This window comes from Bombus pascuorum, chromosome 6 (assembly GCF_905332965.1).
Source record: "Bombus pascuorum chromosome 6, iyBomPasc1.1, whole genome shotgun sequence".
NCBI lineage: Eukaryota > Metazoa > Arthropoda > Insecta > Hymenoptera > Apidae > Bombus > Bombus pascuorum.
This window is the reverse complement of record NC_083493.1, coordinates 15,586,505-15,600,350: the sequence shown is the minus strand read 5'-3', so window position 1 is coordinate 15,600,350 and position 13,846 is coordinate 15,586,505. Positions and strand designations below refer to the sequence as shown.

The window sequence follows — 13,846 nt, the reverse complement described above, 5'->3', positions numbered from 1 at the left end:
AAACACCTCGCTCGTTCGATTCGAGTTTGGAAGAGCGAGAGAAAAGCGCGCGGAAATCATCGGTACTGCAACCGAGTCGGGTTTTTATCCGTTGTTGTTTACGATCTCGATAGTAGGCGAAAAAGTGGCGAGTAGAACACGACGAAAGGTGCAACGAGCACGGATAATTGGTTTCGTGAAAGGGCCGAGACGGTCGATAGAGTGGAACGAGAATTTCCCACTCGCGATACTCGTGTTGGCTTTCCTTTTCTCTTCGGCGTGGTTCGGTCGTTCCGTTTTCCTCGCTCTACGCGCCTACGATCTAACCTAGCCGACAGTTGCGTTTTACCATCGGCTGCAGTTACGCAATTACGGATGGAGCTTACCTACGTTATATGGGCCAGGGACAAGCTCTATTCACATAGCGCCGGACTCGACGATACAGTCAACTCCGCTAGATGTTTCCGATTGTTTCGAAATTTCGTTCGCGAATTATTGGCGCGCCGTTCTTCGTCCTTCGAAGATAAGGATAAAGCATGGTGTAAACGCGTGCGTAGACGAGTTATACTTTTATCGTCCAAACTCTTTTATCTTTACGAACCTGGTGTTCCGATGCGAACAGTCGCGACATTTTTTTCAACGTTTCTTGTCGTATATTCCGAATCGTCGTTTCGCACCAGGACACATAATTCTTATCGATTAATCGTAGCTCGATAATCTAGATTAATTATCGCGTTTTGTAGGACCAGCAGGTGTCCTCGTATTTACGAGCTGGAGTATATACCCAGGGGTGTATAATTAGAGCAGATTATTCGGGCGAACGATCGATTCTTTAATTCCGTATTGGTACGACCCAACGATTTCGGATAAATGTTGGCAAATCGCGGACGTTGCGTCGTCCCTACATTTTGACAATTCCAAATCCTTGGAGACTTTTGATAATTTCCTACTCACTTCTCGCTTAATTTTTTCTATTTACTTTATCTTTGTGAAAACAGTCTGATCCTTATGGGGCGTATACGAGGCAGACTTTCTCGCGCAACGAAACCTCGTTGGACAGAGGGTTAGCTGGATGCGGAGCGGTCAGAAATTGACGAGGGGACGAAGCAGCGAAGGTCGTCGCGCTCATTTCCTCCCTCGAGCCGGGACAAACAAGAAATATTCGCGGGAGCGCGCCGGTGATTTCGCCGTCGTGGCCGGCGAATCGTGAACCCGTCGCCGTGTGTATCTCGCTACAGCAACGATGGGAATTTACCAGGGTTGGCCGGAAACGTACGGCTTCCATATTTTCCAAGGAGAACGCGTTAACGCACGCGACCGGCGCGGCTCGTCGTGTTACCATCGAGAGCATCCGCCGTGATTTTCAGTCGAGACAAGAGGATCCACAGTAGCCGCGTTCTCGAGGTTACCACGACCTTGGAAACGCTGATTTCGCGCGTGCTTCGTAAAACTTTCGAGACTTGCAAGTAAATAGATCCGCTGCCGGGGTTACCGAGATTTCCTAGATCGAGGCAGTAGCTGCGGGATATCAGTCGTTATGAAGTCGTTTCCGACTCAAAATAAAAATAAAATTGGGAAAAATAAGCGAAGATGAGACGAATCCTTAGAAAACAAAGTTCGCTAACGCGAATTGATCGTAAAAAAAGTCGCGACTGAAATGTCGCGTTACTGCAAATTGTTCACAGTTACTACCGTTGTCTTTAACGGATCGATAGCGCGTATCGTAAAGATAAATTTACCGTTGTGTTTTTAACTAATTGTTAAACGACGCAAGATAGCCATATACGCGTATGTATAAAAGATTATCGATATCTACCGTATCGAGTTGCTGCAGTTATGCGAGTGTACGAAGCAGGCATTAACGAGGCAGTATCGTACTTTGTTGACGAGGAAAGTGACGCCTCGTAAACTCGACAGAGGAAGCTTAGCGCTCTAAGGATAAGAATCGATGGATAGCCAGCTTAGTGGCAAGCAGTAGTCGCGGATCGCGCAGAAGACTAAACAAGAGGTTGGCGTCGACGACTCGCCGCTGTGCTCGGTTTACGGACGAAGACGCGTAGGGGAGGAGGCGCGAGCAAAGTCGCGGTGGCGGAACGCCAGCCAACGAAACAACGTTGCATTGTATTTCCTGGTAGGCCGTTAACCCAGGTCAGCAACTGCGAATCCGCGGTCCTCCTGCCGGTGTCGACACCTTTCTTTCCTTCTCGCTCTCTTTTCTTCCCTTCAGCCTGCGGCCCTTTCCGTTCGCCTTCGTTCTCTATCTTCGTCGCGTCTCTGTTTCCCCCCAACGTCGACGCGCGTTCGCGCACACCGACTTTTGCTTCGTGACGCAGTTCCGCCCGAACCGGAAGTCCGTCGCTCCGCTCCGTTTCCGACACGCTTCGCGAACCGCGCGCCGTACCGGTGCGCGTCGATCCGCCTATCGAATCCTTCGTCTCGATCTACCTGGGCCTTCACCCGCGTACCTGCCTTGGCTCGCGGATTTCCGAGATTCGCCATTCGATCCGTATTTTTAACGCCACGGTCGGTTCGATTTCATTTACTGTACGCGTCGAATGATCCATTTTTGTACACGGAGGAGTAAATGGCGTGGATACGTAGACGTACAGCCGAGAAACGAAGGAAGAGAAGCGGATAGGAAAGTACGAAACGAACGAGCAACGATGAAGTTCGTGTACGTACGAATCTGACAAGCGCAGGAAAGACATTTTCGAATAATGGATTTTAACGCGTGTCTAAATATGTTATACGTACACTGACTCGCCAAAATATTTGTATAATCGTAGACGCCTTTCGTGAACGTATTACGCGCGTTATATGGATCAGCTTGAAGCTTCGTTTGCCGTGTTACGTAGCTCGACCGTCAGGATCGTATCGATAAAGCTTGAAACGAATCCGGAAACATAATATAAATGTAGCTGCAAAGGGTACTAGTACGCTGTCGTATTTATTATGGCATTTACGTATTAATTAATTAGGTCCAAGTATACTAAATTTCGTATCGTTTCGTCGAATCTGTGGAGGACGATATTCGTCAAAAGAACGACAGAATTATGCCCAGTCTACTCGTAACGTACGAGTTTGACTGCTCCGCGTCAAGTTCAACATTCAATTTCAAGATCTTCGAGCCTAGGTTAGGTGACTTAAGTAGCCCTACTTTCGTACAACTTCGTTCCGATTGAAACGTTTCCACTTAAAATCGGATTTACGTTGCTTCGCTTTGGCGGATGAACGCTGCTTTCATCCTTGCTTCGTTCGCGCGTTTCAAAGCGGCGTTCATCCGCCGCGTTGCTCCGAAGCGAAACGGCGTAAATTCGGCTTTAAGACACGAGCGCGGAAAGACCACGACGAGACTTTTCCACGCGTTAGCAACTGCTCGTCGATCCTTGCCGCGTGTTATTGCTACGTGTAAAACGTGACGCGGAACAGCACAGACGGTTAATATCGTCGCGTAGAGTAATTAACGACGAATTTTAACGGTCGTGACGATTGGACGGAACCGATACGATCGCGTCGCAGCATCCAGGCCGGAGAGAGGCCAACGCGACGGTAACGTCGGGCAGCGCATTAGAGCAACGTATTCAAAGTATAGCACTGTCGTAATCGCTTGGAACTGCCGGTTAAATCATGTCTATGGCCGACCGCTGGAGCACCAAGATATTTAAGCATATCTCCGTCTCTCTCGTTCTCCCGTGGTCCCTGGTGTTTCTCTACCACCCTCTCTCTCTCTCTCTTTCTCTCGTTCGCTCGCTCGCTCGCTCGCTCCATTCCTGCGTGTCTAGCCACCTTTCTCTCCCTCCCTCGTTTTCTCCTGCTCGATGTCGTTTCGAGCCTCGTAGCCCATTACGAGCGCTCGAGTATCTCACGAAGTACGTGTAGCCCGATTGCGGAGCGGTGCCATTCGAACGAGATACCCGTGGCTTTTCAAGAGCCACGTTAATCCTAACTACTTTTTAGCATCGCACCTGGAGAGCACTCGGCCGCTTCGATTGCGAAAAAAATAAAGTGCTACCTATGCGCACTGTTGCACGCGAGCCTGCCTCTCGAATCGAGGCGGAATCGAGACGCCTCTCCTTTCTCCACCGAGCTTATCCTAGCGGCGACCGCGTAATGAGAAAATGAAAAATTTCACGCGGCGTGAAGTCGGTTTTATCCGAGATATAATTGGACGTAAATCGTGTTTAGAGCTGTAATATCGCGATAGGAAGCGTTTGTTGACAGGAAAGAATCGCGCGATATAAAAGGGAGGAAAGATACGAGAGGCTGTTAGCAGCGAAGACGTTTGGTCGTTTATTTCGTGATTTTTCCGCCAGTTATTTTACCGTCTAACTCGTTTCGTCCTCGACGTGCGCCAGCGTTAGTTCGTTATTCTTAATTTAGCCGATCGATTATCTTAGTCGCCCTATCGTCTTTTCGATCGCGAATCACCGAAGCTAAGATTCGAAAATTTGGAAGATTCCGTCGTGGTGGCTCGCCAAATTTCACCGCGATCGGTCGTTCGAACGGCGTGCGAAAATACCAAGTATAATAAGACGCTGCTTTCAACTACTTCTGAGAAGGGACCATCGACTTCGCTCTTAGAGACAAAGGATTTCGACTGGATGTTTGTTCCGGCGCTGTTTAGTTCCGATTCTACCGACAATGAGACAACGAGGAACGCCGTCGAGTGGAAGGAGAACGAGCGGGATCCACGTAACCGACGTGGTCGTCAAAGAAAGGTGCAGTGACACAGAAACGAAGCGAGAGAGGCGAAGGATGCGTCAGAGTTGGAAATAAAGAGGAGGCGTGGGCCGTGAGCTCGGGTAAAAAGAAGGGAAAGGTGAGAGGGAGAGAGGGACGGACAGACAGAGAGAGACAGAGACCGAACGATCGTAAACGGACGCGTATGGGAGGTTATCGTGAAAGCCGGCTGTTCTGTGAATGAAGCACCCACTCCGATTCCCGTCGTGCCATGTACAGTTCAGCCGACCGACGAACTTGCACGTATTTGCATTCGATTAAAGACCGTCTCACGGGTGCACCGGCCGGAGTCGATGCACTTTCGACCTTCCGCCAAGCTGCACGTTCTGTGTCGTTCCGTCGGCGTCGATCTTATCGATCTTATCGAATTTATCTTTCGACGCATCATGTAACGATGGTACATACCCTTCTGTCTAGAAGTTACGAAACACTCGCTAGTTTTTAACGCGAGGTTCGCTGAGATAGGATCGCTAAAGTCTTTGAAATACGGTACGATCGTTGATATTAAGATATAGATTATTCCTCTCGTTGGTCGTAAAGTGACGCCAAAGCGAAAAAATTAGCAAAAACGTTGTTAGAATTTGATCTTAAAGTTAAGATTAATAATCTGTGGAAGACACAATGTTTATGTTGAAATAATATTCAGCGATGTTTATTAAACGGAACTACAGAACCAAATGTATACAAGCGAGTGATACGGTATAATTAACAAAGTATGCAGGTAAAGAATTTGTGGAGTGTCGACAGTTGACCACTTACTCTCAGACTAGACGTAGGTAGTGACCCATGATCCCTTAAATATTTTGAACCCCACTCTCTATACAGCAACGAGTATGACCTGTGTAAGTGTCCTGTTCAAATGCCTGTGTAGGTGTCCGTGTAAGAGTATTTGTGCCTATGCGTGTAATATCGTTGTATTCGAACAAACGTATTTATGTTTTTTCCGTGATCTTTATAAGTTTAGTACAATACGTTTCTGCAATTTCCTCGCTAACGCAACCTATAGGTTGCGTTACTCTTCACGTCGGTACACAACACCGTCTAATCTACTTGTAATTCCCCTAGGAAAATCAATTTTGCGTACTTTGAGCGAAAAAATAAAGGAGCATTTTACGATTAAAGTATCTATTTATATCTATCCAAAATGTACCGATGACAAGTAGGTGTCCTGTAACTTAAAACTATGGAAAGTAGTACACGTGACGTTCTTTGATTCGCGTTTTCCAAAACGAATCGCTGTGACCAGTGGAAGGTTATTTTTCAAAATAATTCGTACATCGAGATAGCGATTTTAGAATTCACGTTCTATCGCTGTTTGCCTATCGAGTAGAAAGCAGAAAGGTGAATCGTGTGGGTCGCGCGAGTTTGCAGTAGGCGTGGTATCGAGGCGTTCTCCTCGAAAACATCGTTTCTCGATATCGCGCGGAAGAACCTCTTCGTTATCCTTTCACGAAACGAGCGATACCCTGGTTGGAAAGAGGATATCGAACCTGTCCGCTCCGATATCTTTACCGTGTTCTCATAGAAAGAGGAAGAAGAAGACATTGAAAAAGATCATTTTCCAATGACGAAACATCGATACGTTTCGAAACGACGACTTAACGCGTTTCGATTCGACCAACCTGCCGCGATATCCTTGCAACGCGAACCAGTGCAAATTGCAACATTGGACTACATAGCGAAATGTCATGGTATATATATCTCGTTTCGATTAGTTAACCACGATTACCCTGCGGGTGTTTGCGAGTTTCCAGAGAATTCAATGCTACAAGAAAATTATAGAAGAATGTGGAAAATACGTATATCGTTCGTTGTAAGGTTCTGCTCGACGAAATAAGCTCCACTTGAATTCGACTGCTTCGTTTTTCTGTGTATTAAAAATACGAATTTGCATACGTATCCGCGTCTAATTACGACACTCTTGTAACACGCAGATCTTAACGTTTCAGAAATTATCATTGCCTGGCGTGGTGATCGAGCGATAAATCGATAAAGTTGGCACGATTGCGAGAGTTCGTGGAGACGGGAAACTACGAAACGATACGTTTCAATGCGGCTAATTTGCCACGATACTTTCGTAACGCGAAGCGTCGCGAATCCGAATGTTCCACGTCCTAGCACGGATTGGCGTGGCAATCGAGCGATAGACGGTTAAATTGCGATTCGAACGCGAACGATTCCGAGGATTCGTCGAAGCGAGCGATATCCTGGTCGTTGGCTGAGCCGCTTAAGGAGTTGCTGTACGCGCTTTGCCGACAATAAAACCGGCACTTTAAAACTCGTTTAGCCGGCGCGCGTTCGCGAATAAGGATACCGGTGCAACCTGCTCCTGATTTTTGCTCGGCCCGTGTTCGGTGCCGCGGATCCTTCCGAAGAAAGGAAGGGAACAGAACAGAAAAGGAAAGGCGAGCGTCGAAAGCGAGGCCGAGTCGTGTTCGCGCGCGTGATATAACGCGACGTAATATCTGCGAGATCGCGGCCAGCCCCGAAGGAAACGAGTCCCTTCCTTCGCTTCGATTACACGTTACCAGAACCGGTGCCATGCCGCGTGCTGCCTTTGCGCGCCAAACTCCATGCTTCTGCTTTTGCTTCTTCCTTTCTTTATAGACCACGGTGCAGCTATATCATTTTTATTCAAACGAAATTTCAATTAGCCAACGATGGACTATTTTTGTTCTTGCGCCCATATATCGAGTGCGTCGGAAAAGCGTAGACTGTTAAAGCTTGCAACGACGCGTGAGCGATTGCGTACGTATTAGGTTGTCCGAAAAGTTTCTTCCGTTTTACGAGGAAATAACAGAAGCACAATGTTTTCTGTTTTATATCGTTTTGTCGAATTACCTACGATCCATTTTGTTTCGTCGAGATAAACGCCGCGACATTTCACAGACTTGGTTTCGCGTTTGTACGAAGGTGCATCGTTGTGAAAAACACGTTTGCGAAAGAAAGACGCTTTCCGGACAACCTAATACTTCCCGTTTCTAAATCCATCGTACGAATACGCGGTACTAACTAACAAGTGAATAACTGCACATAAAATTTACGTAAAATGATTACACACGCGTGAGACAGTTTCTTCTATCGTGTTTCGTACATACACGTTTCTATGGCATCGTTCTATCACGTTCTTTAATTTTAATCAAACGCGTAACATTATGCGTTTTGATCGAACATTAGGTAGTTCTTTAAATTTTACGTACATCGTATAGTCGCGTTACATCGCCATTTCCATCGATATCGAGAGGATTAAACGGTCTCCTACCGATTGAATTTGCTTATCTGATCGTGAAGTTTTATTATACAGAACGTACTCGCAATCATGGTACGATCAACACGGCGATGGTTTTATGTGAAAAAATAAGTTCCCCTAATAAAATCACTTCCTTCTTGATTATACCACGATTACTTTATTAGGAGGATTTATATCTTCGTATCAAATCACCTCCTTGCTAATTGCATCATAATTACTAGGACATTCTGTACGAACTGCAGATCAGATAGTTAGAAAAACCAACAAATAGCTTCGTATCGTACGAATCGTTTATCCCTCGATTCAAACAAATTCTGTTTCCTTTCTTTTCCCTCGAATGAAACAATTTTGTCTTTTTCTCGTAAGAAAAACTATTCGACTCTGATGTTACGAAAAGCCCACGTACGGACGTATATCGGTCCGCGAAAATGTCTCACCGCTTACCACTGCAAACTTTTATGCTCGTACTGTGCGTTTTAAAAATATTTTGAAAATTAGCGCTGTCGTGAAACTCGACCATCGTGAACGCGCTTTATATTCGTAAATGACGTGTTCGACTGCTTTTGCGAGTCTGCGTGTACGCGATATTCGGCAATTAATTTTATATCATTGGTATTGACTAAGTAAGAAAGGTCAGCGTTCCATCTGTTTTCGACGAGAGGTCGAACCAGAGGGCCAGGTCTGGCTCGAAAAGCGGAGCCATTGTACGAATTTGCTGACAAATCTATTCCGCGAAGCGAAGGTGTTGCGCGAACAATAGAGGCTGGATATCCCAGCGAGTAATAATCGTATGGATTACCAGGTATCTCCGGTCATAGAAGGGGATCTAGCAGACCAGACAATCGGTCCTCGGTGTACTATTCATTTGTCAGCCGACATTTCGACCAATAGTCTCTGGCATCTCGATTAAAGCCCGTCCAGGCGTACACTGAATTACGACTCGGCTGGTTTCTTACGCCGGTACTCGTTCTCGGTTACAGCGTCAAAGATTTCTATCTATTCGTGGAATATTTTCCAAAGCATGGAGGAATATTTCTCGATAATTGAATGGCGCGTTCGAATTCTCGTACGTATTCGTTGGCAATCGTTGATCCAGCGAAAGGAAAATGCGATTCGACACGCGCATTTATTATTAGACATTACGTGTTACGATATTTCTCTTATCGCCTTTTCATTTTACGTCTCTGTGCGGTCGAAATAGACAGGATCCTGCGACAAAGTTATTTCCGTTAAAGTAAAACGTCGGGAACTTGGCTCTTTGTCTGTCGATGATCCTGAGAGCTAAACTAAATTATTCTAGCGTTTATAACACACTAACGTGATTTATCGTTTCAACTGTACGATTCCAGAACTCGTACAGATCCTTCTCGAATCACCGAGCTCGTCTTTCGTCTTGTATGCTCCACGATATCACGGTAGGAAAAAGGAGAAAAGGATCCGTGAAAGGAAGGACCACCCGCGTCGCCTAAAGGACTCAAAGGCAAAACAAAGTTCTGTGACAGGATGAGCGTCCACGTATATCCTTTTCGTGGTCGAAACGAGAAACGACACCGACAAAAACACTTCCCTCTGGCCCGTCGGGGCGAAAGGGCTGCTGCTCCACTGTTTGTTTTTCCCTTTAGTGGATCTCGATGAAAAGCCAGCGCGAGAAAAAGGGGTCGCGGCACTTTCAGCTCCTAATCGTTCCCGTTTTTGATTCACGTTCGTCGATTACCAATTACTTTGAACGACTCGCCAGCGAAACAGCTCCGTCTTATCAGTCATACGTCACGCGTCGTTATCGCGATATCAATGTCGCGAGATATTAAAATTTGTAGGTGTTTACGCGATCGAGACGGTTATCGAATAGTCCAACCACGATTTTCAGCTTCTCTTCTCAACTTGTATGGCGTGGCTTGCAACGATTTGGAAATATCTTTGCAGCCGGTACAATTACCTGGTAGCCCGATCTCGTATATCATACGCGTCATTATCGCGATTTTGTGGTAAGACAAAGTTGACGAAAGAAGATGTTCGCAAGGGAATTACGAGATTGGGAAATAAATTTGACTTAGCATCGTGAACCCCTTGATGAACGCAGCTTAGCGTGCATTCTCGATGAATATAGATACACGAATATATAACGTGAGAAGAGAAAAGGTGATCGATGACCAACGTGGAGGAACTTTGGCCTCGATGACTAAGTGCGTTGTTCGTAGAAAGCATCGGGAAATCTGATAAAAACAAATTGACTCGATGCGTACGTCGAGTCGAAGCACAGATTGCACTCGATAAAGCGGTCGACCATCCAACGCGTGACCAATTGGAAATTTTTCAGTCCACGTAGAATTTAAGCCGAGTATTTAAAGACCGCGTTCTCCGCGGTTTATTTTACGAGATCGTTTGTCGTATTGGCGAAAACGCGAGAAACACGGGACGGTGAATGGCATCGATTCGCATGCCGTGACTCGCAAAGCGTTTTTCGTTCCCTCCACTTTGTCACGCGACTCTTCTTCGCTTTTTTCATCGTCACGCCAATAACGTTTTTCCCCTTTGGTTTCTGTTGCAGGTAAGCATCCAAGCTCGAGTCTTTCACGGCGCCACGCAATTACGGCAAATTGCTGTTTGCCTCGAAGTATCAGCGGAGAACGCGTCTCTCGCTCGGAACTTTGGCGCGTAGCCGGTTTTTCCGCAGCTTTCCGTGACTCCGGTTCGCGTTGGTATCGGCTCCGTGTCCCGTTCCTCGACCGGCTGGACGAGAACGAGCCGAGTCGTAAGTCGACGGCACGTTGCAGGAAGCGCATCGCGTTCCTGGCCATCGATGCGGATAATTTCATTCGTTTGTACTCGCTCGTTCGTCTCGTTCGCGCTCCGAGGCTGCTGAAATTAACGCTTTGCCGAACCAACGCGAACCTTCCTTCTGTTTCACTTTTCCACAATTGTATGCAGTGTGTAAGTACGTACATACTCCTTGTTGCGATCTCCGATATCTCCCGACTTTTCCTCAATTACCGAGGTAACGATATTCCTCGGCGTGAACCTAACCTTTCAATTATTTTTATAATTGTTATATTACATATCAAATTTCTATCGATTCATTTTATACGTTTGAATTACGTTTGCTAATAACGCTTACAGCGATGATATAAACGGTAAAAGTACGATCGAAACTGGATCGCGTAATGCGGCATATTCGTCGTATGAATATTTTGGCAGGAACGTATACGTATATACGCGAAGTATTTCTCGTTTGATTTATCTTTATTTTCCAATCTTCCAATATACGTAGGGTTCTAACGTTCACGGTGTAATGGTACGCGTAGTAAAAACACGATGGAAAATGAGCTACGACGCTGAGAATAATTTGAAGCGATACGGACAATTTGCGCGTGCTTAAATTTTACTATACGCGTCAAATCGATAAGATTTTGGCTTCGACATCGGTGATGTTTCTCGAAGCGAAAGAAATACGATAATTGGAAGCGAAAGTAGGCCAAAGTCATAATTTCCTTCGTTTCGAATTTATCTGGAGGATACAGGAAGCTTGGGGTTTAGCAATTTTTGCCCATTTTCCTGAGCGCAACCGGACCGAAGAAGTTTCTTCGCGATTCCGCCTCCCTCCGTATAAATCAGAGATTCGGGACGAAGGAAAGAACACCTCGGGAAACGATGGGCAGCAGGGGACGGAATAGAAACGAGGCTTTAATTACTTAGAGTGACCCGCGCCTGGCGTTCCGGCGCCGCTCGGCCAACAACCCTTTGACAACTTCGTGTCGGCGTTGTTGAAATTTTAATCAACGCTCTTCTCGCTCGTTCTCTCCCTACGATGCATAGAAGAGCCTCATCCCTCGAGATAAAGGCAGTATAGTGGCGCGATAAGGAGCTGCGACGCGGAGAAGGGGTTGAAAGAACGCGCGAAGAAGACCAGCGGCGGAAGCGTTTGTGCCTCGAATAGCCGATATCGATTTATTATTAAAATATACAGCGAGGGAATTCTCGCGTGCCACGAGCATCGCATGCCTTTCCATCGAAATTGTTTCGTTTTCCAAGCGTGCATCGGTCAACAGGCTTTTTATCTTGTCAAACACTCGGTCTGCGCTCGCGTTGATAAACTTTCGAAGGCCAAGAAAAATAAACCGACTCGAAGATTAACAGACACGGAAATAGGAGGTACGCGTTGGCCAAGATCGATGCCGATAGTCGTTCTCGTGACGCAATTTGAGAAAACGGCGTCGGAATGTCGATCTCGACGAGCCATCTCGCGCTGTTATTCCGATTTAAGTCGATATCGTAACACGTGGCGGAAAATGTCGCGAATAAGAGTCGAAAGGGGATCCGTTTTGAGGTCATTGGGCTCTTTTTATACGAAAGATAGGATCTGGATAGAGATTCGTTTCGCTAAGTATATCTCGTACGATTTTGTATATCCCCCCAGTCCGAAAGCGATTAACTCGTTACGATGAAGTAATAATTACGCGCATATAGAATCCGAGGATCGTAAAAAGCTGCGTCGGCTTTTAACGATCGTAACTGAGAAAGTAACGTTAAGGAAAAATATTTGCATATTACGTGCATATTACACGCATATTACACGCATCTGTACGATTCCGTATCTTTAGATTTTAGGTTTAAACGGCACAAAAATCTACGGTATACTTTCCGGTGGCGCAAGGGTCCGCTACGGAATAATTGTTCCCTCGTCTCGGTGGGAAGTCGATCGTGCCACGCTTTCTAGTCGAATTAACGCCGCGAAACCAGCATCGATCAGGCGATAAAACACTCTCATCCGGTGGCCGTGCCAGCGGCGTCTGTACACGGTCGCGTCAATGTTTGATTTACAAATCGAACGGTAATTCGTGCATTCTCCGGGCTTGCCCTGGCAGAACGCCGGCATAAAGGACCGCAGAATCTCTGCGCCACCCCTATAGCAACTTTATCCCCCCCAGGGAAACCCCTTTGTGTTTATACAGCGGTCTTGCTGCTGGTTTTGCTCGCTATACCTCGTGGGAGATCGATCGAATACCTTGAAACGCGGAATCGTTTCGTCTTGAAGGTTGTTCGTCGTGAAGCGCAATGATTTCGTAGGGCACACCTTTTTTCGATCTTTGCGCCGTTTGTCAAGAATCGTTTCGCCTAAATTCGAACGTCAGCCCCGTCGCTTTTAGTATATCTTTACGCGCCTTGTAGTAAACTTTCTTAACCAGAACAGATTTACGCGATCATCGATAACCGAACAACGTAAACTTACATCGGAACGTAACTCGTGTTTGTGTTGAACTTTGCGTTGAACTAGATCGGGCGGAAATCGTAGAAATTAGAATATTCGTTCGTTTTCTTGGAAAACGACAAGAACCGTTGCCGTCGTGAAAGCTGTCGAATCAAACGATCAACAGCTCGAACCTACGTGTTCGTCTCGCTCAGGCTCGTTGTATATCGCTTTCGTCTGCAAGATATTAAAAAAAATCAGCGAAACAAACGCGCGTCGATTAACGCGGAAGAGCACCGTAATTCGACCAAAAATTTCGCCAAAAATTACGCGGAGAGGTTACGCGGCATAGGGTGGAAAAGATTTCCCTCGACACCCTGTTCAATTATCGACACCCTCCTCGAGTAAACAGACCAGTCCGCGATTTCAACGCGCTGGTCGAAAGTTCGGACAACGAAGGACCCTCCGCCTCGAAATCATTCCCCTAATTAATCCCCATTTAGTGGATCAGTTTGTCGAAGCTCGTGACGAGGGCGGTATGGAAATTAGTCGCGTGGCACGATTGCTTCGTGTCGTGTCTTTCCCTGCTCTCTTTCTAAGCGTTCGATCCTTCTTTCCAGATAAACGCGTAACTACCGGTAAAATAACGTCACCAGGAGAAAGAAAGAAAGGAAAAAAAAATGCTTCCGCCT

General features: G+C 46.3%; 1 protein-coding gene and 1 long non-coding RNA gene across 2 annotated transcripts in view; both read left to right on the top strand.

The window, feature by feature from the left end:
- The window catches only part of LOC132907732 (uncharacterized), a 36,689-nt gene extending 25,736 nt beyond the window's left edge, over positions 1-10,953 (top strand). The window contains exon 3 of the long non-coding RNA XR_009658259.1: positions 10,518-10,953. This is a non-coding gene — a long non-coding RNA (uncharacterized LOC132907732). The remainder of the gene's footprint in view (positions 1-10,517) is intronic.
- LOC132908063 (dentin sialophosphoprotein) overlaps positions 1-13,846 on the top strand; it is a 148,048-nt gene that overhangs the window by 89,087 nt on the left and 45,115 nt on the right. The window lies entirely within an intron of this gene.